Source organism: Apus apus, chromosome 5 (genome assembly GCF_020740795.1).
Source record: "Apus apus isolate bApuApu2 chromosome 5, bApuApu2.pri.cur, whole genome shotgun sequence".
Lineage (NCBI taxonomy): Eukaryota > Metazoa > Chordata > Aves > Apodiformes > Apodidae > Apus > Apus apus.
The window spans coordinates 31,763,420-31,789,196 of NC_067286.1; the positions used below are offsets into that span (position 1 = coordinate 31,763,420).

General features: G+C 37.1%; 1 protein-coding gene across 27 annotated transcripts in view; it reads right to left on the reverse strand.

Annotated features, from left to right (window-relative positions):
* GPHN (gephyrin) overlaps nucleotides 1–25,777 on the reverse strand; it is a 270,378-nt gene that overhangs the window by 139,253 nt on the left and 105,348 nt on the right. The window lies entirely within an intron of this gene.

Here is a 25,777-nt window from a genome sequence, read left to right on the forward strand (position 1 = left end):
AATGCAAGGAAAAAAATCTATAACAATATGTTCTTACTGCTATAATGGTAACTTTCTTTAGCAATCCAAGTCAAACAAGACAAAATGCTGTATAAAAAGCCACATAAAGTATCAATTTAATTTTCTTTCACACTGTGGCCTCACGGTAGAAGAGACAAAAGGGTGTCAGAGATTATTTTCATTGATTATTATCTAACATCATCATAATGAAGAAAGTATAATGAATGAGAATAAGGAAAAACATAGCAAAGAAAAAAGAAAGTCTACATAGTCGCAGGTTTGCTAAGAACACTGGATGTCATTTTGACCACGGAGTTTCAGGAAAACAGGAAGTGGCACATTAAGATCTCATAACAACCTTTACTTAGTCATGTGGCTTGAACTACTTGACCTCAGCTTGCTAAAGATTATCCTTGATATTATGGCATGAGAGTGCATGCATAACTGTATGAATCAGAATTTCATGTCACAGCAACGCAAATACAAAGCACTAGGAAAAGAAAAAAGGTTAAATGGTAAAAGTAACCAAATTGTTCCTCATTGTTGCACTATTTAGGAGTTCAAATTTGCTCTATTCAGCTGACCATGGCTCTTCCACTAATTTAAAAGAGAAAATCAAGTACTGAGGACCATGCAAGAACCCACAACTCATAAAGCAAGTGTTGAAGGAAAGATAGAGAGCTGAGTTCAACGTTCAGTTTGAAAAAGAGGGTAGGCCTTAGAAATGTTAAAATATTATTGGAATTAATTTCATATTTTCCCCCTATTTCTTATGAAGTTTTTATTTTTTATGCTCATGATCTTTCTCTTATTGCTTGAAAGGTTCACTGGAACTCAGAGACATGAAGATATTCTTATGCATAGAGCAAAAACCTTTTTGAGCAGGCAATCTCAAAATTATTTAAGACTATCAGAAAATTAAATGCTAAATCACCAGGAAAATATTCTTAATATTTCCTATTACTTTCACCCCTTTTTTCCTTCCCCACCAACAAAAGGTAGATGGTAAGAGAAGTGTTAGGACTGTGTTCAGAGTGTAATCCCTGTAGGCATGAGACCTGGATGAAAAGTACATATCTCAGTGTCTCTAAATAGACCTTTTAACCTGTTGAGATTTTACTCAACGTATCTAGTAAGCTTTTGAACTTTCTACAGATGTATTTGCAGTTTTCAGCATTGTAGTAATTTTACACTGTTTTTCTAATTACAGTTTCTAAATACTAAGGAAGTATATTACAAGAAGTTGTAAAAATGCAAATATTTTACTGAAATGCAAAACTACAGGGATAAAGTAATAAAAATGTATTCTATAAATGTCCTTTAAAATGGAAATTCAATTATAAGCACTCTTAATTTGAAATAAATTGCAGATATCCAATATTTCAAGTTTTGACATACCTATGAAGCCTGCAACATAACCTTTTTTAAAAAATACTTCAGGTTTTCTAAAAGCTACTGTTCATTATAATTATCCTTAAAACAGGAAAAAAAAGGAGACACTGATGTGCAATGCTCAACAGATTTCACCTATGCAAATGAGTAGAGAAGTCATGCAAGACAGATGGTCAAACCAACAGGACTGGGAGTGCCAGCCCTGAAGTAGTCTGCTTTTTAAGGGCCGAGACTGGCAAAAACATTTCTCTGAATTACTCTGGAGAAAGCTAAAGACAGTATAGGTCATGTACAAGATTTGACTCCACAAAATAAAGGTGCAGTTTTAAATGTCCTGTGCTGATTTCCTCTCAGAAAGACAAAGGAGGGTTTCTTAAATCAATCTAACTACCTTGACATATTTGTCTAACTATAAAGAAGAAAAATTGTGATTTTATTATTTAACAAATTTAATTAAAATCTACAAGGGGGTCTAGGTCAGATATAAACCATGAGTCAGAATTAGATTTTTCCCAAATGTGTCTGCTCCTTGAAACAATTTTGCTGTCCATTCTGAAATTGGCAGATATATACATATATATATATGTGTATGGGCATATAAGCACACACGCTCATCTTTACATAATAAAAATGTACTAGCAAAAGCACCAAAGTTCAATGCCTCATTTCTGTCATGTGTAGAAGACCTCTCTCTAAAAGACAATGTTTACTTACTAAAAAAAGCATTACATTAGTTTTAAAAACTCTACGTTTTTCTTAACAATTTATTTGAAACCAACTAAAAATTGAATTAAAGAAAAATGTAATGCCTCCTTGACAGTACTACTTTACCCAGTGAGAGTCTTGATGTCTAATATATACTCCTATGATTATTCCTACAATGACACAATCTAAAGCACCAGTTGGAATGAAAAGGAAAAGAGCATAAAACCAACTAAATTAATCCAATACTGCTAAGAATAGATAATCAGAAATTTTCTCTTATATTTTTTATTTAATTAAAGCAGCACTTCAAAGACCTGTTATCACAAGATAAAAATGCTTGGGTTTGGAGACATAAACTTCAGATTAATTGTGCAGAACAAGTGGGTTTTTTTCCACATTTTCTTCCCATTTGCCTACTTTAACGTTCAGCTAAGGGTGTTTAGAAAACTGTTTACTTTAGGTTTTCTACTCAGAATGTGAAAAGGCAGCTTGGTATTAGACACAAGTCAGTAACTTTCTAAAACTAGAGTTCTTTACAGTATTTTATCTCCAGGTATCCACATCTACAGCACATGTATCTCAGGCACCACAGATTAGAAGTTTCACTGAACTCTGCTGGCTGTAACTAAGCCCAGGTACATCTTAACCTTACTGAAAATGTAGAAATGGTAAAGCCACAGAAAACCAACTACTAATTTCTTTGAGCTGCCAAGACAACACTAATTGCTTCAACTCCAGGAAACTGGCAAAAGCATGTGCGTCATATATAGGCAAAGGTGATACATCTCAGAGAGCTCTAAGCACAAGCACATAGGAGCCAAATTTCTCTAACAGCCCTCAACTCACATAATCTGCACTTCTTAGAAACTGTACTTGAAAACAACCCCTTGTAGAATTTGCATCTATGTATTTGCATGCTAACACAAGACCATCTCCAGTTTAAGTCAGGTTACACTCTGTGTCTACTTGTCCTGTTTAATGGGCAGGAAGACAAGTGGATTAAAAAATTACTGAAAGGCTTCTGTGATTAAAAAAATACACGAGGTACCCAGCTGTGGAAAAAATGGTTAAACTCAAATGTTTGCTTTTCTCTATTAGGTTTTAAAAATCAAAGTAATTCTAAAAATACAATTGATTCTTAAAGAACACAGTTCAGTTTCTAGTTTCATTTTCTAATAGTAAATACAATCTTATATGTTACTTCATACACTTAGCTACAATCATGCAAGACACCATTTCCTTTTACTTCTTAAATAGTATTACAACTTATGCAATTTCAATTTTTGGTGAAGCTCTCAGTGGAAATGGCAAACTGAACAGAGTGAAAATATTAAAATATCTGAAAAAGCTTAGGACAGGACGGGGGAAAAAAGACAAGATGAAACCATTAGAGAAGCAGGGAGCTACTCAGCGTAATAGAGTTTGTGGCATAAATTTCCCCATGTGTGTGTATAGTTCATGCATATCATCCATAGTGTCAATGAAAAAAACTGTTTCTAAAATAAAATCTACTGCTTTACCTGTGAAAATAAAGAAAATTTACCTACCAATGAATGGCTGTTGTACTTTGAGACATTTAGTCCATACATATAGTCTAAGAGTGGGTGGGCTGGTGGCCTGCCCTGGGGTGTCCCAGGAAGGGGCTCTAGCTCCTCCCCTCTTCCTGCTTGAGGCATGATATACAGGGCAGAGGGCATCCACCACCACTGCAGTTCCTCTTAAATGCACAATCAAACCTGAAAGAGATTCAGAAAGAGGGGAAAGGCAGGTAGGAGACTAATGTACATGCAGACTATGCCTCTCAAAGAACACCAGTTACTGACCAGTAACCTTTATTCTTTGAGTCTGCATGTACATTTCTGCAATGACTCACTCTGAACAGTTACCTTTGCCTTTTGCCACCCAGGAGAAGACTCCCACAAACAACTGCAGCATCACTCCACTGAAGGCTGAAACAGCCATGGACACTATTAGATTAACATAATGTCAGCTGAAAGCACAGAGAGAATTTCCAGGTGGCCTTAAAGCAAATGTCCAAATACCATACAATAAAGATACTAAATCTGCCCAGGGTTCTAATAGGATTTGCTTTGGCCATGGGGTGAAAGGTTCTTCGAGTCCACACAGAGGCAGAAAGCCACCAGAACAACTGTTATGTGAAGTCTGCTGAACTTCTGGACATTCCTACTGAGCAACAAGCAAAACAAAAACAAAAACAAAAACAAACCCCAAACTAAAAGACATGGACCTGTGGAGAGAAATGACAGGGACCTTATGAAATCAAGAACGTGAAGTAAAAAAATTAAACCAAAGAAACATAAGATCTAGAAATGAGTACTAGAGGACTAATTGCCTGGCTACTCTGGAACTTTGGCACCACTTCAAGAAGGAATTTGGGATGACTGAAGAACAGCTACTCTGCCTTTATAAAGATAGTATGTAAAATGGCAGGGATAAGGACCCACAAACTTCAGCAGTTGGCTGTCAGCAGAAAACTGTCACCAAATGTAGTGTTTTCATAGACACAAACAGAAGGAGCAAGAATTTAAGAGCTCTAAATGAGAAAAGGAACTTACTATACTGCACGGTTTCCCAAGGCTATTCAGTCATGAACGATTCAATGTATCCTAATCAGCTCTGTTAGAAAGCTGTGAGGGTGAAAGTGTACTGAACCTGAGAGAGCAACCTGGTACCCTCACCAAAGCACAGAAAGGAATCAAAGGAGCTGCATGTAACAAATAAACCAAGAGAGCTGACATCAAAGCAGTAACACACACATAGTACAAAAAATATTGTTTTCTTATAGATTATGCAGTCTAGAGGATTTGTTCATGCTGCTGGCCAACATTAGTCTGGAGAGCAGCAAAAAGTGACCATCCAGTTGATGGATTAATGTTTTGACATGGAGGATCCTGAGATTGTCAGACTGGAGAAAAGACAGGGAAGAGATAAAATATATAGTCTATGGATACTTGGAAAGGAATCTCACAGAGCAGCATATGTATACACACACTGTCAGAACAAGGTGAAATTACCCAAAAAATAACAAGGTTGTTTTTGCTGCTCTATATGTATGCTAATTCTGTTAACTTAAAATCACTACACCGTAAAAGGAGAAGCATCATTTTGCAAACTTAATCCAAGCAAAACTGCTGTATGGTTTATAAGACAGGCAGCTGCATGAGATGTAAAAGCACATGCAGTACTGCAAAAAACAGTCCTAGGTCCTCTAAAGAATACCCCTAAAGGAAGCAGCAAGTCACTTGTACCCTCACAGAAATTTCCTTGTGGAAGTCTAGTTCATCAAATTCTAAAGAATATACATACTAAAATGGGACTGGATGGAATCTCAGTTATTCTCTCTCTCTGTCCAGTTCAGAATGTTCATCATTTGTGAGAGACACATGTCTACAAATCATACTCTTAAACATCAGTAAATGTTTTACTTTTGGACAAATAACCACTGGAAGAGCAGATGAACAAACTCATTTACATGAAAATCCCAACTTTCTGAAGAAATACAGAAATTTTATCTGAACTATCAGTTCTCTTTTACAAAGGACTGTTAACAGAGTCAAAGCCACTTATATCAGGGCTCACTGTCTTCTGTATGCAACAAAGAACACTGTTATATTAAACAAGCAAGACTGAAGAATCACATCAGTATTTCAAATTTGGGTTAACTCTTCTATTTAAAATGAAGGTTTGACAACCACTGTAGGATGACGAGAATTTACATACTGCCAAACTGGTGGATAAAGTGCTGAAATAGCTGCTGGATATATATGAGGATCATGAGTTTCCAATACTGTAATATTCTACGCTACTGAGAAACAAAACCCTCACAGAAGGTCGATTCCTCCTGAAGTGAAACCATTTCCATTTTGTAATGCACATAAAGGTAGGGACTGCTTCCTTCCCCAAACCAAAATGTTCTGTATGTTTAAGTAGTCAAATATGTTATTACACTTCACCGTATGAAAACCAAGGCAAGAATGATGCATGTGTCTGTTGGTCTGAATGATCAATGGGGAAAAAAAGGTCAGAATGACTAAAATACTTAAAAACTCCTGAATTCTAGGTACTGATACTGTTCAAGCTAGAATGGAATGACTGTGGTGACGCAGACACTGCTTCTTCTTAGCCACAACAGAAAAAAGAGTATTGGTAGATAATCATAAATCTGAAATCCACGGAATTGGAAAGTCCTCTCCCTACCAACTCAGATCCTCTTCCCTTCTAGAGAAGGTATCTTTGCATTTCTTGATGTTACCAATCACAGATTAATCTTTGGTGAATAACACTGTCAATTCAATTGCATATTTAGATATTTAGAAAGTATCTGTTAAGAAGATGTGGCAGCGTATTTTGAACATCCTGAAGATAATGGATTGTGACAATTTTTTTATGGCAAACACAATTCCTTAGATGGAATCACGACAAAATGATGGATCTAGCACCTCCTCGCTTGCTCACGTAGTGCACTGTGATGGTGCTATTCACCCAAAAAGCATTGTTCTGATCACCAGTATATGGAATACACAACATTCCAATTTCGTCTAGCAACAATTGCTAGAAGGTGATCCTCTTAAGATTAAGAGTCCATTCTTAATGACATCTCTATGTGTTTGTAGTGTATCCCAGTACCAGCCGAGATATTTTAAGATTACTATCAGTCATATTCATTCTCTAACATCTAATTTTAATGCACAAATTAAATGTAAGATGTTTCCAGCCAATCAGTGTATGTACAGGCCATGTGACCTAGGAACTATAAGTATGATCTTGTGATCTATGATTGTCCTGGCACTGTCCAGACTGTTTCAGAGAAGTGTTCTTTTGCCAAAGTCAAGCATACCAAGGTAACAACAAAAACTCTTTCCTAATTATATATGAGATGGGAAAGAACTGTGTTCATTGTTCTACCATAGAGTAAAATAAAGAAGCATTTAGTAGAGACATTACATGTGAGTTGATGGAGAAAGGGTTCTTATACAAATCAGGCCACTATTTTTGAGTGTGCAGAGAAATTTATTTTTCCCAAGGGAAAATTACTTCCAGAGACAAACAAGGAACAAATTACAGAGGATCATTTTTAGATGATGAATTACCTTCCAAGTCTAATAATCAATGCCAGATTTAGCTTCCAGAAGATAATAAACCATCAGGAAGAAAGCCCCTTCATTCAAAACTAAGCAGTGTCCTTTATTTCTCAAAATACAAGGAAGGTATGGACATCCCACTGTGATACAGTCTTGTAATGGGGATATACAAAAAAGGAAGAGAAAGGTATGTGCAAGAAAGAAAACTGGCATATTCTAGACCTGATAACTGTCTGCACTCCTCCATTACTCTGTTGAGTAATCTTGGAGGCTCTGCAAATGATTCTTAAAAGGGATAAGGAATGGATAAAAATCAATTGAGATTCATTGACAGCTCTTAATGCAAATAACATGGTGACAGCTGTTGAAGGCAATGAAAAATAAATCTGATCATTAGAGAAAAAAATTATTTTCCCTACGAGCCCTTGCTTTTTTCTTACACAGATAGAGCACAATTGAAGAATAATAGAAGGAAGTAGTAATAGGCTGCCTTGCTGATTAGGTTATTGTTTATTCCTGAACTCTGGAGTATAAGCATCCAATGAATAAAATGCAGCAAAAGAACCTTCTGGCATTTATAAGACAATCCATCACTGAGCCAGTTCTCTTCAAAGGGAAGACCTTGTCAGGATGCAGTCTATGCAGAATCTCTCTTATAGGCCAAAGGATTATAGCTATTACATGATACTGGGTGAAAGCTGCTACCACAGAATTTGATAAGCTATCATTTGCTTCCATTGCAGCTTGCAGAGGTGTCTGAGCATTAGATGATCCCACTGCAATCAAAGATTTCAACTTACTACTGTACTTGGGAGAAAACTGATGCAGAACAACTCACATTGGAATGCCTTATTTCACTAAGAGGTGAAACTTTCTGGTCATTTCTCCTTTTAAAAGATGTTAATTTTTCCTTGATACACATGAACAACAAAATTACTTGTAGTCAAGTGGCAATAAAAGCAGTCAAATTCCTAAAGAGATTTCAAAATCACCTTCCAACAGTTTTTGCAGCTGGTATAAATGAAGCTAAATTGTGTCAGGATACTAAGGTTGTTCAATCACGCCTTTATGGGTACTGGAAATCTCTTGGGCAAAATAATATATAAAGTCTCAAACAATTACAGCATTTTTGCAAAATTCTTTGTATTGTAATCTCCATTGTTTCATAACTACTAAGTTCTTGGTAAATATTTTGTGCTATACAGAAAGATACGATAGCAGTCTCTTCTATTACAAGGATTTTATAAAATAAAAAATATGTATCCTTCTGAATTGACAGAGGTGGAGACTTTATAAAAATTCTGCCTAATTAGATAAAGCTTCTGCCAATAGCACAAAAAAAAGCTTAAAAAAGCACTATTTGATAGAAGTGATCTACCTCAACCTAGTCTTAAAATGGCTAACTAGGACATAAACAGAATTCAAAGCAATAAGTGAAAACAGATGGAAAGGATGATTCTGAGCAGAATAATTTGTCATAGCTTGATTTTGTAAAGACATGTGCCAAGTTTAACTTGCTAAAATAAAAGAATTATAAAATTGAGCAAAGTATAGTCTGTATTTTGATAAAGGAAGAGCAATCCTTACAAATGCTTGCAGTGATCATACTGAGTCACTTGATTGCTGCAGAGGAAATCTTACAAAATGGTTTGGGCTGGAAGGGCCCTTAAAGAAGATCATCTAGTTCCAACGTCCCCTGCCATGGGCCTGGATGCCTCCCACTAGACCAGATCACTCAAAGCCCCATCCAACCTGGCCTTGAACACTTCCACAGAGGGGGCAGACACAACTTCTCTGGGTAACCCCTTCCAGTATCTCACCACCCTCACAGTAAATAATTTCTTCCTAATATCCAATCTAAATCTACCTTATTTCAGTTTGAAACTGCTCTCCTTCATCCCATCACTACATGATCTTGCAAGAAGTCCCTTCCGAGCTTCCTGTAGCCCTTTCAGGTGCTGGAAGGCTGCTATAAGGTCTTCTTGGAGTGTTCTCTGCTCCAGGCTGAACAACTCCAACTCCATCAGCTGGTCTTCGTAGCAGAGGTGCTCCAGCCCTCTGATCATATTTGTGGCCTTCCTCTGGACTTGTTCCAACAACTCCACGTCTTTCTTATGTTGGGGGCACCAGAACTGGACACAATACTCCAGGCAGGGCTGCACAAAGAAAAGTAAAGGGGAAAAATCACCTCCCTTGACCTGCTGGCCACGCTTCTTTTGATGCTCCTTCTGAGCTGCCATTGAGCACACAATGCCAGTTTACACTGAGCTTCTCATCAACCAACACCACCAAGTACTTTTCCTCAGGACTGTTCTTAATCCATTCTCTGTGCAGCTGGAATTTGTGCTTGACATAGCCCCAACCTAGGTGCAGTACCTTGCACTTCAACCTTGTTGAACTTCATGAGGTTGGCATGGGCCCACCTCTCAAGCCTGTCCAGGTCCCTCTGGACGGCACCCCTTCCCTCCAGCATGTCAACCACATCACACAGCCTGATGTTGTCAGCAAACTTGCTGAGGGTGCACTCAATCCCATTGTCCATGTCACCAACAAAGATGTTAAACAGCACCGGTCCCTGTACCGACTCCTGAGGAATGCCACTTTGTCACTGGTCTCCACTTGGACAACAAACCGTTGACTGAAACCCTCTGAGTGAGACCATCCTGACAATTCTTTATCCACTGAGTACTCCATCCGTCAAGTCCACATCTCTCCCATTTAGAGTCAAGGATGTCGTGTGGGACAGTGTCAAATACTTTGCACAAGTCCAGGTAGATGTCATTTGCTCTTCCGTTATCCACCAATGCTATAACTCCATCATAGAAGACCACGTTTCCCCTTTTCCAGTCAGTCGGAACATCGCAGGACTGCCACGATTTGTCAAATACAATGGATAGTGGCTTAGCAACTTCACCCACCAGTTCCCTCAGCACCTGTGGATGCATCTCATCAGGGCCCATGGACTTGTGTACCTTCAGGTTTCTTAGATGGTATTGAACCTGATCCTCTCCTACTGTGGGTAGTTCTTCCGTCTCCCAGTCCCTGCCTTTGCCTTCTGTGACTTCAGTGGTGTGCCCTGAGCACTTGCTGGTGAAGACTGAGGCAAAAAAAGTCATTGAGTACCTCAGCCTTCTCCATATTCCATGTAACAAGGTCTCCCATTTATTTTATAGCCATATGCTCCCTAGCCTTCCTTTTATCACCAAGATATCTATAGAAGCTTTTCTTGTTGTTCTTGATGTCCTTGGCCAGATTTGAGTCTATTAGGGCTTTACCTTTCCTAACCTGATCCCTGGCTGTTCAGACAATTTCTTTGTATTCCTCCCAGGCTGCCTGTTATTTCTTCCATCCTCTGTTGGCTTCCCTTTTGTCTGAGTTTATCCAGGAGCTTCTTATTCATCCATGAAGGCCTCCTGGCATTTTTGCCTGAGTCACTCTTTGTTGGGATGCATCACTCCTAAGCTTGGTGGAGGTGATCCTTGAATATTAACCACCTTTCTTGGGCTCCTCTCCAGGGCTTTATCCCATGGTGCACTACCAAGCAGGTCCCGGTAGAGGCCAAGGCCTGCTCTCCTCAAGTCCAGAGTAGTGAGCTTACTATATGCCCTCCTCACTGCTCTAAGCATCCTGAACTCCAGCTTCTCATGGTTACTGCTGCCAAGGCTGCTCTTGAGCTTCACAATCCCCACCAACACCTCCTTACTGGTGAGAACAATGTTCAGTATAGCACCTCTCCTCATTGGCTTCTCTGTCAGTTGAAGAAGGAAGTTACCATCAAGGCATTCCAGGAACCTTCTGGATTGCTTATGTCCTGCTTTGTTGTCCCTGCAATAGTTATCAGGGTCGCTAAAGTCCTCCATGAGGACCATGGCTTGTGAACATGAGGCTGCTCCTACATGTCTGTAGAGGGCCTCAGGTACTTGGTGTTCCTGACTGGGTGGCCTGTAGCAGACCCCCATTGTAATGTCCCCTGTCTCTGCCCTCCCTTTAATCCTGACCCATAAGCTCTCAGTCAGTTTCTAATCCATCCCCAGCTGGAGCTCCATGCACCCAAGCTGGTCATTGACATAGAGAGCAACACTGGCTCCTTGTCTCCCCTGCCTGTCCTTCCTAAAGAGTCTGTATCCTTCCAACACTCCAGTCACAGGAATCATCCCATCATGTCTCTCTGGTTCCAATGTCTTAGTATATACGGAAACACTTTGCAGTCCCATGATTTTCAACACTGGTTCTATTTGCAACTGTTTTTCTGTGACTCTGTTTTCAAACAAACACTTCTAACTCTGAAGTGAGAAACACTTCCACCAAGCATATCAGCAATACAGACACTCTTAACAGTTAATCTTGAATGAATGATGGCTTCATTAATAAGTGCTCTGGCAAGGAATATATTTGTATCATATGCTTCGTTGCAAAATCAAGATCTGTGGCAGAACGAAAAGCTGCAGCACTGAGGGAGTAGTCATCAACAAGCAAAGCTCTTACAGTGCCTGCTTCAAAAGGAATTAATTATTTATAAATTCTAACTGCTTAGTATGAGACAAATCAAATCTTAGTGCCCTTTTTACTAAAAGGTTTTATTACAATTTAAGTTCTAAACCTCAAATTATTTATATTGTGCTAATCTTAGCAGACATTTCTCACCATAAGTAATTCGAGATACGTATTTCAGAAAACGTTTTTCAAATTTAGTTTTTAATTGCTTTCATTTACCTTATTTGAAGTTTATATTAAACCTTCATAACTATGTAGAATACTACATTATTTTAAACATCACAATTAACATGCAGATATTATTACTGTTCATTATACTTCCATAAATGGCTATTGCACGTCTGCCTCTCCTGTTCCCCTTGAAAAAGAATTGGGAGAATATATACATGCTTTTTTTGGAGTAATTTTCCAAAAGGATAAGCAGGGAGACTCAGTAAAAATAGAAATGTTTAAGGAGTACAGATGTAGGTACAGTAGAACCTAGTGAAAATAAGGGCATTGCCATTGTTACTGATGTGCTCGAATCAGACAGACAGTGGTGCTTAGGCATACGAAACGGCTGCTGCTTCACAGGAACAGAACCCTTCTTGCTAAAGCATGAGCTGTATCTAGAGTTGTGGAACCACGGAAAGCCCTCTGGACTGGGAAGTACTTGTTCATTATTTTAAAGATATAAGAAGACACACACGGTAACCTTTATGAGAATCCAGGGTTATTTATATACTTTAAAAAAGGTTGCGTAAGAAATAATGAGTCTTTTCAACTGTGTATCACCTGCTTTATATACTATTATTGTAACATATGGTCTGTTACATGAAAATATTTATATAAGTAATTTTTGCTTTTAATTACAAAATTCACCTTTTTGGATATGTTAAAATCACACTACAGTCATCTGTCCACTGCAATTTGGAATAAAGGCATCGGTGTAATAATTAAAAATACCGTATCGCCCCTTTCAAAGGGTTGTATCATCTCCCACACATTCTACTTTGAAGATTATGATTCACGCAGTATAAGTTATTTCTGCACTACTACTTTCCCTTGTAGAGACAATTGCCACTTTAGTGCTGGAGAGTGATGAAGAGCCTACACAGGCAGCAGAGTCATTCAGATAGTATTTTCAGCAAGAGAGAGTAGGTGGAATTAGTGGATGAAGGACAACATGAAATAAATTTTATCTGTGAGCAAGAACTGGGCAATGCCCTCCAGAAATTAAGGATCAATGTTCTATTAATAATGTTTATAATACTGTAGTGATCCTGACCAGGAGATCATTGTACGCCAAGAAGATAGTGATCCACAGAGCAGTTTCCCAGCAGTTCACACAGCAGGCTGTGCTGTAATCCAGGTCCAGCACGGCCTTCAGGCCTGCATCATGCTGCACAAACCCTCCAGCTGAAGGAGAGACCCAGCCCCCTCACTGTACCGGAGGAGTCTGTGGGCAGCTCCCAGTCAGTACTTGTGATGACACCACCAGCGTGGCCTTTCCTCTCTCTATCACTTCTGACCCTACAGAAGGAGAAGCCCTTGGTTTTTTCTTGCAATTACTAAGCAAGTCTTTTCTGTCCTGTGATCAAAGTAGTTTTTCTTCTCCTAAGACTTATAAAATTGTGGTTAAAGTCAGGTGTACCAGGAATCCAAAAATTATATAGAAGCAACATTCCAAGAGCTTTTACACCTGTACCCATGAATCTTAGCACATTATGCGACACATTGTCCAACTAGATTTTTTGGTTTTGGAGCTGTAACCATCCGCACCGGTCAACTCTAAAAAATGAAGCCAATTTCCAAGTGACTGTAGCTATTCCTTCCTAAGTGTCACAGATCATTTAGTAGACCATTAAGTCTCTAGATGCTGTTCCAGCTTTCACTTCTGTCTAACTCCAAAAGTAGAGATATTTTTAGTAGGAAACTAAATTTTTTGTCTGTCACCCAAATTTCAAAATATCTCCAAAACAACATAATAAGAACATTGCCTACAGCAAATAAAGGTAATTGAAATGAGTAGCATAAACCTGTCTAAAAAAACCCACCAAAAAAAACCACAAAAAAAACCCAACAACCCAAAATGTACAGACAAAACCATTTTTTTTTTGTCAGACACCTACTCTTCTATCCCATACTTTGGATTTTGGGAAATTTGCATTTCATATATCCTAGCTTTGAACCTTTAGGAAAACCCCCAATAATAATCACAATAAAACTGAGGCATGGAAAAGCAGACTATAATTTCACTTAAATATATTCAGTTGAAGGCCATAGCCAGCAAGTTAATATCTGGCCATCTTCATCTACAGTACAGATAAAAGAACACTGTTTTGCACAGAAAACAGACTAACAGAATAGACTTCACCCCTTTAGGCTTTTATTATAATTATGTTTTTGTATGGAGATACTAAATTTATCACTGACTTGTAGAAAATTTTCATCAGTAATCTCTGATTTTTTATAGATTTCAGTGTCTGACTGTGGTCTGGTAAGAAAGTGTTGAATTCTTTTGCAAACCTGTACTTCTAATGTCATCTTCAGGTCCCTGCGAAACACCTAAGATTGTAAGTCAGGTTTTCATGGGGAGTTGTGTATAAGAGCAACTATCTTGAGAATCATTTTAAATTAATCCTTCCCAGAAGGGACAGCAGAAAGATTGTTTATACAGCAGTTTCTATTTTAAACTGGTTTTATTCTTTTTCTTTGTGATTTGCATTGGTAAGTTATTATCCACCTTGTGTGTAAAGCAAACTCACTGATATTATGTGTCAGTGAGCTTGATGCATTGTATTTTATTCCTGACTTTGAAACCTACAAGCTTAAGTGACTTAAGTGAAATACATCAAGTGTGCAGTCAGAGAAAAAGTTGTGCCCAATTTGTTAATTTTAAAGAATTAGGTTGTGTTTACCGATAACAGAATAGTCTTAAGATCACAAAAAGGGATAAAAGTTGAAAACAGTTTATCACACATTAATTCCATGTTTCAAACATACCCAAAACATGTAAGGGTAGTCAGAAAGAATACTTCCTTCGGTTTTTCTTCCCTAATATTCAGCCCACCTCAAAAGGCAATGTTCTCAAGTTCTCAAACTTATCCACTGTTGTTTTCATTGATAGAGATAAAGCAGAGTGAACTTAAATACCTTTTCAACAACTAGTCTGAAATTAGATATTTGTTCCACCAAAGAGGAAAATTCTTATTTTTCTCTTTTACTTTTCAGTTTGTATATTACCAGATTGCCATGGGTTGAGATGAAGTGCAACATATTAGATCAGTTTTTGCTGTTGTCAAGATTGTCTCTGCTAAAATACTGTTGGTTCAAATATAGGATTTTTTTTTTTTTTTAATTTAAGGTACTAAAATTTCACAAAAATATTGAACACACACACACACACACACAAATATTAAATTAAAATCTCTATGTTACCTCATATAAAATATTTCAATATAAAAATACATTGTAAAAGTGCTTAGGTACAGAAACACGAGGTGTACCTCAGTTGTTTTACTTAAAGCAAAATGGCAAATATAGGGAACTGTGCCATTATGATTAAAGCTTCATACCTGTATATTAACTATTTGCAGAACAGTCAGAATGTGTGTCATAAGTGTTTTCCATAGCTAGGTCTGCAGAAAAGACTTAATTACAGAAAAACTCGTAATTTTCTGGGCCTCTCAGAAGTCAACTCAGAGAGGATACAATGCATGTGAAGGCTTCAATTACATTTAAAGCACAATTACTTCACAAATACTCATTTTTAGATGTTTTTAAGACAACCATCCTTTTGATTTTCTCACCTACAGAAGCATCCACAATTCCACGCAATATTTAGAGGCATTTGGAGCTTTTGAATGTAAAGCAGTTTTTTACAGTTCCCTTATTTAAAACTTAGGCATCTTCCCTTCTAAATAGCCTGAGGATAATTCTCTTGTCTTTTACAGCCTCAAGGTACTCTGTAAAATAAAGTGTTAGCTTCAGTGCCCAAAATGACACTCAGCTTTATTTTTACACAGTGCCTTTTTATAGTCATTCCCTAGAAATTTTAATTACAATATAGAAAACATCCCTTGCTCCAAATACATAAAGAACGGTTATTTTCTGTTCAACCAAAGAAGGACAAGAATTTTAAAACATCTTGATGTTAAGAAGATATCCTCAGATACATAGCTCCATTTTCAAGAATGAAAAATGTTAGATAATTCTCACTCTTAAAAAACCATGTTCAACTACCAAGACCCCTTCACTGGTGAGAATGCAGTAGAAGACTGGGCAGTATAAATTCCCATAGGGGACCAGCCTATTTGTTAATAGAGAGATTCATGTCATGACGCTACTGAAGCAACACAGTGAAACTGTTAGAATATTTTTAAATACAGGCTATTTTGGTAGAGTGTAACAACAGTAACAAAGCAGACAACAAGTAATAACAGAAAATAGAAATGTCAGTCTGTGCAGAAATAGGGAAAGCAAATATATTTGTTACCCTTGCAGTCATAACATTCCATCTAATCTTGTTAGAATTATGAGGCAGCTGAAACTGAATGCAAATGTTTCTAACAGAACAATCCTAGAAATACTTGTGTATTTTTTATAAGGTATCATTAAAAGAAGTAAAACTCTGCAATCACCATACCTTTACTGGACTGTAATGATTCAGTGGCATTTTTCTCCCTTCTACATTTCTATGAGTACAATTAAGTCACATAATTTCTAAAGTCCTACTGTAACTGAAAGGTATAGAAACAGTGTTACAGTAAGTAAAATCAAAATGCTATTTTATCACATCATATTCAGAAAAAAAATTACCAAAAGCACATGGATAATAAAAATATGAAACATCAATAATCTTAAGTTAGTGCTTAACTTGAAAAGACTTATTTTCTTGCCTGGATAGGTGAATACTAGGAAACATTTCCATAGGGAGTTTGAAGATATTCCAGAAGAGCAAATATTGTTACTTTAACTACACAAATTACATTAGATGTATTTTAGTATCAAAACATTTTGCTTAGCAAACTACTAAATATTGCATCCAAATATGTAATACTACTGTTGTCCAATCAAATACATGATCAGCATTGTCTCCACACACCATGGCAAAAAAAAAAAAAAGGTTTTTGTTACAACTATAGCTTTCTGAGATAATTTGTCCGTATTGACCCCATTTCATTAGGAATCTGAAACCTGCATCCAAGATGGACCCACTTCATACAGGCAACACCTACACCTTGCACTCACGTCTGTCTTCTCCCCTGTGGCATCACTTCTTTGCTGTCTTACATAAAGGCATAAGATTGCCAAGAAGGCCAAGAGCATCCTGCCTTGTATCACAAATACTGTGGTAAGCAGCAGTAGGGAAGAAATCTTCCTCCTCTACTCAGCACTGGCAAGGCTGCACTTTGAACACTGTGTTCAGTTTTGGGACCCTCACTCCAAGACAGACATTGAGGTGCTGGAGCAAGTCCAGAGAAGGGCAACAAAACTGGTGATGGGTATAAGCAGAAGTCCTATGGGGAGCAGCTGCGGGAACCGATTGTTCAGTGGGGGTTGTTGAACTGTGGAGGTTGTTCAGCCTGAAGAAAAGGAGGCTAAGGGGAGACGTTATTGCCCTCTACAGCTACCTGAAAGGAGGGTGCAGTGAGGTGGGGTCAGTCTCTTCTTTCAAGTAACAAGGGATAGAACAAGAAAAAATGGCCTCAGGTTGTGTCAGGGGAGGTTTAGGTTGGACATCAGAAAAAATCCTCCACTGAAAGGTTTGTCAAGCACTGGAACAGGCTACCCAGGAAAGTGGTGGAGTCACCATCCCTAGAGGTATTTGAAAGATGTGTCAATGTAGTGCTTAGGGACATGGTTTAATGGTGGACTTGGCAGTGTTAGCTTTACAGTTGGAGTTGATGATCTTAAGGGTCTTTTCCAAACTGAATGATTCTGTGATTCTATGACTGACTATGGAGCAGGGAGAAAATATTAGAACATACATGTATGGGGCGGGGTGTGTGCTCAAAAAATTGTTACTAATGGGGGGCGTGATCAAAGCGTTTGGAGACCAATTATCTAAACCACCTTTTTTTTTTTTAATAGTCAGCCAGCATGTCTGGGCACTCCGTAAGTGCTTAGCTCAGACAACAGCATCTCATTGGCAAGGATGGCACTGTATTATGAATTTCACATTATTAGTAACCTTGATATATTGTGGTATTAGAATATAAGTGATGGAGGCTGGGGATGTGCATACCAAAGCCTGGTAGTTCAAAAGAGCAGTGCACTTTTGACAGTTCTTTGCTTACCAGACTTTGGTTCACACTGCAAAGTAGTCTTCAAGCATACGAACCATAATCCTTTCAGACAAAACTTATTTGGAAGATGGACTTCAGAAAAATGTCATCTGCTCCAGCTGTTAACAGGTGCACAGTTCACAGAATCATACTAGAAGTAGTTTGAAATAAAACATACCAAAGAACATAACATGTGCATGCTGGACCTCCACCACCAAATGCTGTGCTACATAGATGCATTTTATTGGTTTGCATGACATGGTAACACAGTCATGGCTTGAGATTAATGTCTAGCTCTCGACACTAGGGATGCCATGGCTTGGGCTAAGGAAGGCATTTTTAACTTCATCTTCACACACTTTGCTCTGATTTTGCTTGGTTAGAAGACATCCATTTGTGGAAGGCTTTAGGACATCAGTTAAGCCAACATTCCAACTCTGTGCACTGTCAGAGATGAGATGAGCTCATACTCAACAAAACACAGAATTCTCTTAAAACTTGCCATTTTACAGCTGTACTCAGATACATCTCATCAGCATGAAATCTCATACAGATGAATCTAGTGCATCTGAATAAAAAAAACGTCTCTAGCTACATGGTTCAGCGTGTCTATTAATGCTGTATTTCACCATTCCCTTAAAGGAATTCCTTGAAGGCAGTTTTTGGTTGCTTTTCTGTTAAAAACGTTCCACATTTCCTATTCCATTTTAGACCCTGAACGTTACATACAACAGGGTAACTAACAGGATTAGAGTGCCACAAAATTTTTTAATTATCAAACATGTTAAATTAGTCATAATCACACATTGAAGTACTAAACATCACTCTATTAATACAATTTACAAATTTGGAAATCACAGGGAAGCATGTGTAGTCTTTGGTGTCTTCTACTGTGTTTTTCCAACTGGGCCATTAAAATACAAAAAGCCTGTAGATAGAAGACACTATGAAAGCAAAACAAACTACACTATTTTAGCAGAATTATCTGCAGTCTGCCAGTTATAAATCTTTTTCAGAAAAATACAATCTATTGAACTGGTTTCTGATGGAGAGATAACTTCTGTGTTATAACCAGATAAGGTTTCAGCCTCAGCAGCTGAAGTGAATGCTTTCTGCTGTCAGGAACTCCTTTATGTTTTCCTTTTCCTTACAATCAGTAGACTATCAACCCATGAAAGACATGTAGTCAAAGCTTAAGTGCCTGCTTTCAGGCAATCTTACAATTTACATAAATTAAGCATGAGAGTTAATTTAAAAAGTGCAATAGACATAAGGAAGAATGTTGCTGAAATGCAACCAAATATGCCACTTGTGGATGCTTATGTCTCAGTCTATCTGTTCCTCATATGGAAGTGCTTCTATAAATTAGATAATTTTCATAATCTTGACTCTAAATCTTTTCCAGCACTACTATGTCATTTTTGTGATTAGGGTATCAGCCTTTCACACACCATTGTATATGGTGGGGCTCCAGAGGCTCATCCGTAACAGAAAAGGTTACAGGTACTGGTCTCAGTTCCTTTTCTAATAATTCTTCACAGTATTTTTTTCCCCTCCTTTTTTCTTTTCTCCTCTTCAGTTGCTCCTGAACACTGAGCTAACACTAATGTCCTTATTTGCAGTTAGACTTCATTTCTCTACAAATAATAATTTTCAAAATTCACTAAGACAAGACACCACCTGCAAATAGCTGTAGAACCTGAAAGGCTTGTTGGCTTTTTTTTAAAAGCAAACTTATCTCCTTTTTTCTCACATATATATATATATATATATAGGACCAGTATTCATCTGTTTTGACAATCATTAAAAGAAAGAACTTTCAAAAATCTATTTATCGGAAGAAAAGATCATACTGTGGGTCTGCCTCAAAATCAGTAAAGCCCCTAAACAATTATAACATTATCAGTTATGATATGAAAACATTAGTATTTCCTTCATAAATCTTTAAAAAGTGTCACCAGAATGCATTCATATATATAACTAAACAAATCCTAATGTAACAGGTCACATGAAAAATGATCAGAGCTTTAATATAAACTTGATTTACTTATATACTTGCCAAAAGCTAGTTGCTGCTTAATGAAGCTGAGCTATGCTTTCTCATTTCATTCATGCTAAGTGAGATCCCATTTAAGAACTGACTTTTCCAGGGAGAACTGAAGCTACTGAAAACATTGCCCAGTATACTGGGTCAGATGAAAAGTTTAAGAATTGTGTTAGAGCAAATAACATGATGCCCCAAGACCTAACTAGGTTTCAGATGATGACTGGTACAGAGATAGGCATTTAGCAAAAATGGGAAATTAAAGAAAGCCAGAAGGAATTCAGAGAAAATTGGTTACTATGGCCACAGAGAGAAGAAGAGATATTTTACACTGGAAAACAAGAGATTTAAAATCTGTTGTGTCTTTCTACTGTTTTTAGTGAAGAAAGATTTAATAGACAAACAGGACTGTGGTAATAAAAAATCTGATACATATTAATCTCACCTCTTAAGGGTAACAGCACTGAGAATGCTTAAATGCTCGGCAACCAGAAAGGCTTGAAAGATCAACAATATAGTGACTGGTTTGTCTTGTAAATTAACTTTCAGTTATTTTTCTTTTTCCATCCTATAGATACTTCTTTCTTTGCAGGAGAACTACAGAACTATTTTGTTTACTTTGGAAAATAAATAATAATATTACTTAATTATTTTATGTCACTGGCATGGCCCTTTCACTTAAATGGCTCCACTATCTTTCTGCCCTTCCTTTCTTCATGCTGCAATGTTCTTTGATCTGCAAAGTAGAGGCAAAACTTCTTTTGGATGTTCATATGACCAAATTTCACAATGCATTTATTTAAATCCTTCTCACATTACAACAGGAATAAATAACAATGCTTCAGCATCTTCTATATTCAAAGCAACTTGTAAGAGGAAAGTGCCTGATGAGGTGGTTTCCTTTGTCATTTCTGGAGCCATGCATTCTCGAAGGCCACAAAGCCTATGAAATGTAAGATGGAAGACAGCAGGAAAAAAGTGATGATTCCTATTTTCATGTTCAAAGTTAGTGACTATAGTTTTTCGTTTGCAGCATCTAGGCTTTTGAAACCCTTCCCAGGAAAGCAGAGGAGTGTTTGTGATACACTTAGTAGTCCTAACAGTGATCAGTGTTTGATCACTAACAGATGTAAAGAAATGTGGGCCACCCTTGCATACTTGCTAGTGTGTCTTCCAAATTAGAAAAAGTCAAATGGGCTATTCAGCATCAGCTGCCAAAAGAGCAGGTGCTCAGCCCTGGTTGCTTGGTTTATATCATGCACATCTCTCAAAAAATACAGAAGCAGCAAGGCAAAGAGGAAAAATGGGGTATGTCTGCAATATTGGTAATGGCAGCAACTGCCTAGATCTAAAAGAAATCCCATCTAATGACAGGGGGCATCTGCAAGGGCAGCACTGAATCCTATTGTCCAGTAAGAATGGAACAGTAGTGCATACACTGTGACTGTCTCTCATTTTACATTCTTTTTGTACAGATTTTTTTTTTTTGGTTAAGAGGTCTGTGATTGCTGTGAATATCCATCATCCACAGAAGATAACAGAAACAGATGAAAAGCCCTGTCAGTGAGTATTCCTTAAGGATTTTCTATAAAAAAACCTGAGATAGCTATAGCATGGAGAACAGTCATATTCTTCCAGCAAAATGAGTCTCAAAGCTACCAGCACAGAAACAACCTAAAAGTCAAAACTGATATCCACAACAACTACTGGCTTTACAGGTGGAAAAAAAATGCCTCAATAGAAGAAGCATTCTTATGAAACACTCATATGTTGCTGGTGAGAGTGTGCCTGGACAGTGGTTCAGGCTTGTACAACCAAGCTTGGCACAAGAAAGCAAGACAGATTCTAAGCCAGAAGCCAGTGTAATACTGAATGTGTTTTCCAGAAACAGGGGAAAAAATATTTTCAGAAGAAACAAAGCTAACTTAAACCAACAAAGGAGTAAAGAGAAAAAAACTGACATAAGACAACTGATGATGAAATCACAGCCAACTAGATGCAATTATCATATGATACAATATAATATAAATAATTAGCTGTTGACAAGACCTAAAAGAAGGGAGCACAGATGCATGGAATGGAGGGAGAAAGAGCTAACAGCACATTACCAATGCTGCAAGGGTGTCCTGGTTTGAGTCAAACTGTGACAAAGGGGTGTAAATCTCTAGCCTAAGTGACTCTATATATGTACTTACAGCATGAACACATACACATGAATGTACAATTTTTTTGTTTTATATAAGTTTTTTCATTATTTTGTCACATCATCTCATACACAAACCTTCCATTCTCTCCAGCAGGGAAACAATAAAAGTCTGGAAGACCACACAGGGATGAATAAAGCAAGTAAAAACTCTTAAGTTCTTTCTCTCATCTAAATAATGTAATTTACATTCTTTTATTTATTCATATGTAGTTTGAATAATGATAATAATTATCAGTGATTGACTCTGGTAAGGCAGGATTTAAAAACTAACTGTAAGAATTCTGTGTAAACATTAGGTGAACTCTAATTACAGGGAAATACAATGAGACATAAAACTGTTCTAATATAACACATACCATTTTTCAGTTGTCCTAGTGGGATTCATGACCATAAGAAAATGTCCTTTATGGAAACCTGAGAACCAAGTAGGACATCCAACCCTGGAAGTTTTTCAAGGTTTTCTTACACTAAACTGAGATCTCAGAATAGTGCCTGTTTTTTTGTTACTGGTTAGAACAAGTGCAAATCCTTTCAGAAACCTTATTTTCTTGGCTGCAGAAGCACAATTAAATTGTCTACTGGAGGGTCAGACTCTGATTGCATCTTAAGAGAGTTAAAAGACAAGCCCTCAGTTTTAGCCAACACATAGTCCAGCATGATTTGTAATCTAATAATGGAAGAACACATGACCACCACACATTGCCTTTAAATCTTGTTCGACTCTTATCTGTAAGCTTTGGAGTCTATGGAGATAATACTTGTTAGTACTCATTACACAATTAATTATAAACCACATGATATTGCAGCTGAAATCAAAAACAGGTATATCACACAAATATTCCCTCACTGGTAGTAGTCATAATTGCGCTTTACTCGAGGCAAACTTCACATTGTAAATGAAACTGCATTTTGTCATGAATGTCACTAACCAGAAATAAATAAATGTTTAGTTTTGCTGCTATTATTTTTCTCTCAAACGCAACTGCATTAATTTCCCACCAAAAATGCTAAATGTTGGGTAGTTAGGGTACATTTCTGCTATAAGTACTCCTATTTCATATGCCTATAAGCACACGAGACACTACTTAATTTTGAAAAGCAGGATAAACAACCTTGATTACACCCGCCACTGGCCATATATACTCATTCAAAGAAATAGGCACACACACACAAACAGGGAATATTCTAAATACATAAGCCTTATATGATCCCACAGTACATATATACACATAGTAAAATCACACTCACATGAAAGGATAAATATATTCTAAACACTCCATAATGGAAACATTATAAACACATTTTAAAATTTGCTGAGTAACGCAATGTGGACAAATAAAATCTCATATATATGTATTACAGAGTTTATTTTTAACTTACTAATGCTTTTAGAAACATGCACTTCACTAATCTTCTAAAGTCACTTTTTGACCAAGAAGTGTATGAAGGCTTACAGAGTTTTTCTCTTGCATAAACTCAGAGATGAAGTCTCTGCTTACAATGGTGTTATCTTAAGATAACATTAATTACATTAATGTTAATAACATTAATTATACTAATTACATTAAGCTAACATAAATTACATAAGATAACATTAATTATGTTAATTAACAAAATCAACACATCTGTTTTTCTCATACATTATTTTGACCTGTAAAAGAGGTTAATCTACCACCTTTCCTAAAATATATGGGAACACTGTCAAAAAGACTTCTTATTTATTCGTCATAGTAATTATTGCTCTCTGCCTGATAAAGTACCATCCTTTGCCATTTAAGCAAGCGGTTTACTTTGTAAGGACTATCAGAAGAAATGTATATTCTAACTCCAGTGAATACAAATCAGCAACCTGCCAAGTTAAATAATACATTTAAAATGGGGCTATTCTTCTTGCATATTTCAAATTAAACCACTTAATAATCCATGGTTAAATAGGGAAGGGATAGTTGTGAGGCAAATTAATTATAAACTATTGTGCATGGAAGAAGGTTCTGTCCTTTCTAGATTAAACAGTCCAATAATCTCATTTACTTTCTCTTTCAAATCCTCCTCTCCTTTTTCTATTCAAATCTGCTTGGAGAACTTTTCAGAAGTTAAGGCTTTCTCTGTATTTACCACAAGATACGAAGGAATCCTTTTCGATAGAGATTTGTCCATTCTACTTACTGCTAGTGCATCTTAGCATCTTCCAGTAGTGCCTTATTTCATATGAATAACACCTATTGTATTACAGCTTGAGAAGTTCAATCATTTAAGGTGTCATAGGTAGGCTGACTTCAGTCACAACTAAAAAGCCTGAACAAGACATCTACAAGAAACAAGTAAAGGAAGTGATTTCTTCCAAACACTTTAAATAGCTCTGACTTTGAACACCATCCTCCCTCCACACTTAAATGCTAGCACAACTGAGACCAATGAATAACCCACCCTTTGCTGCTTCCTAGGATCCCAAGCTTTTAAACACCAGCTGAGTAAGAAAGCTGAAAAATCAGAACAGGCCTCCTTAGCAGGTGGAGGGGAAACATATTCCTGTGACTACTGATCTTGACTAATACATTAAGTTCCTAATCAGAAAATTACTTTTCTTTCCCAACATCCCCTTTTTCTTTGTTCACTGAACTCAGTTTGCACAATGAAGCTAGAAATATCAGCTTTCTTTTCTCCATCTTCAACATTAACAAAATGTCAGTGGGTTTGGATTTCTTATAGTCAAGGAAAAAGACCATGGTTTAGAGTTTTTGTAATTTTTTTTTTTTTAATACTTCTGTTGCAGTTCTCCTAACATCATGAAAATATTACATAACACTAATAAGTTTTTAAAACCTTCCTTCCTCTCTTTCTTCTTCCTCTGGATAATTACAGCCAGAGCAGTCCATGAATTTCAGGGGAGATAAATAGATTTTTATCACAATGCAATGATAACTTGGACTGATGAAGATATAGGCATCCACTGCATTTGCTTACAGTGGGTTTGATAATAACTGAGGAGGAATAAATCCTCACTACTTTGCACTCTGTGAAGTCATGTCTAGATCAGATTATTATGCAATCACTTCCTTCTACTGAATTTAAACCACTCTTGACTCTTTTTGCACAGCTGAAAATGAGTAGATGAAACAGCACAGTGGGTTAAGTAATCGCAGTGAGCAAGCAATATGTCAGACTGATTGACTACCAATCAAATAAAGAACCAGCTACACAAACTACACTACTAGTTCTAGGCCAAATTTCCACTTAGTACCCATCTTTTACATCACTGAAGAACAAAATTGACACAAACTGCTGAAGTACTTTCCATGAGTGGACTTGGCTAAAGTGAGTTTTGTAGTGCATGTTGCATTGGAAGTACACTTCAGTATTTTTTGTTGCCACTCCCCAAAATCAAAGAGCTTTTAATGGTTTTGAGTACTGATTGCTTCACATTATCCCCTTAAGATGGATAATACGGACAAAAATGGATGCGCTTTTGATCTCAAAAGCAAAAGGATTATTTTAATATTGAAAATATAACTCAATGTTCACTGTAGTCCTGCATCTGCCTTCAGGTAACAAAACAGCGTTTGTT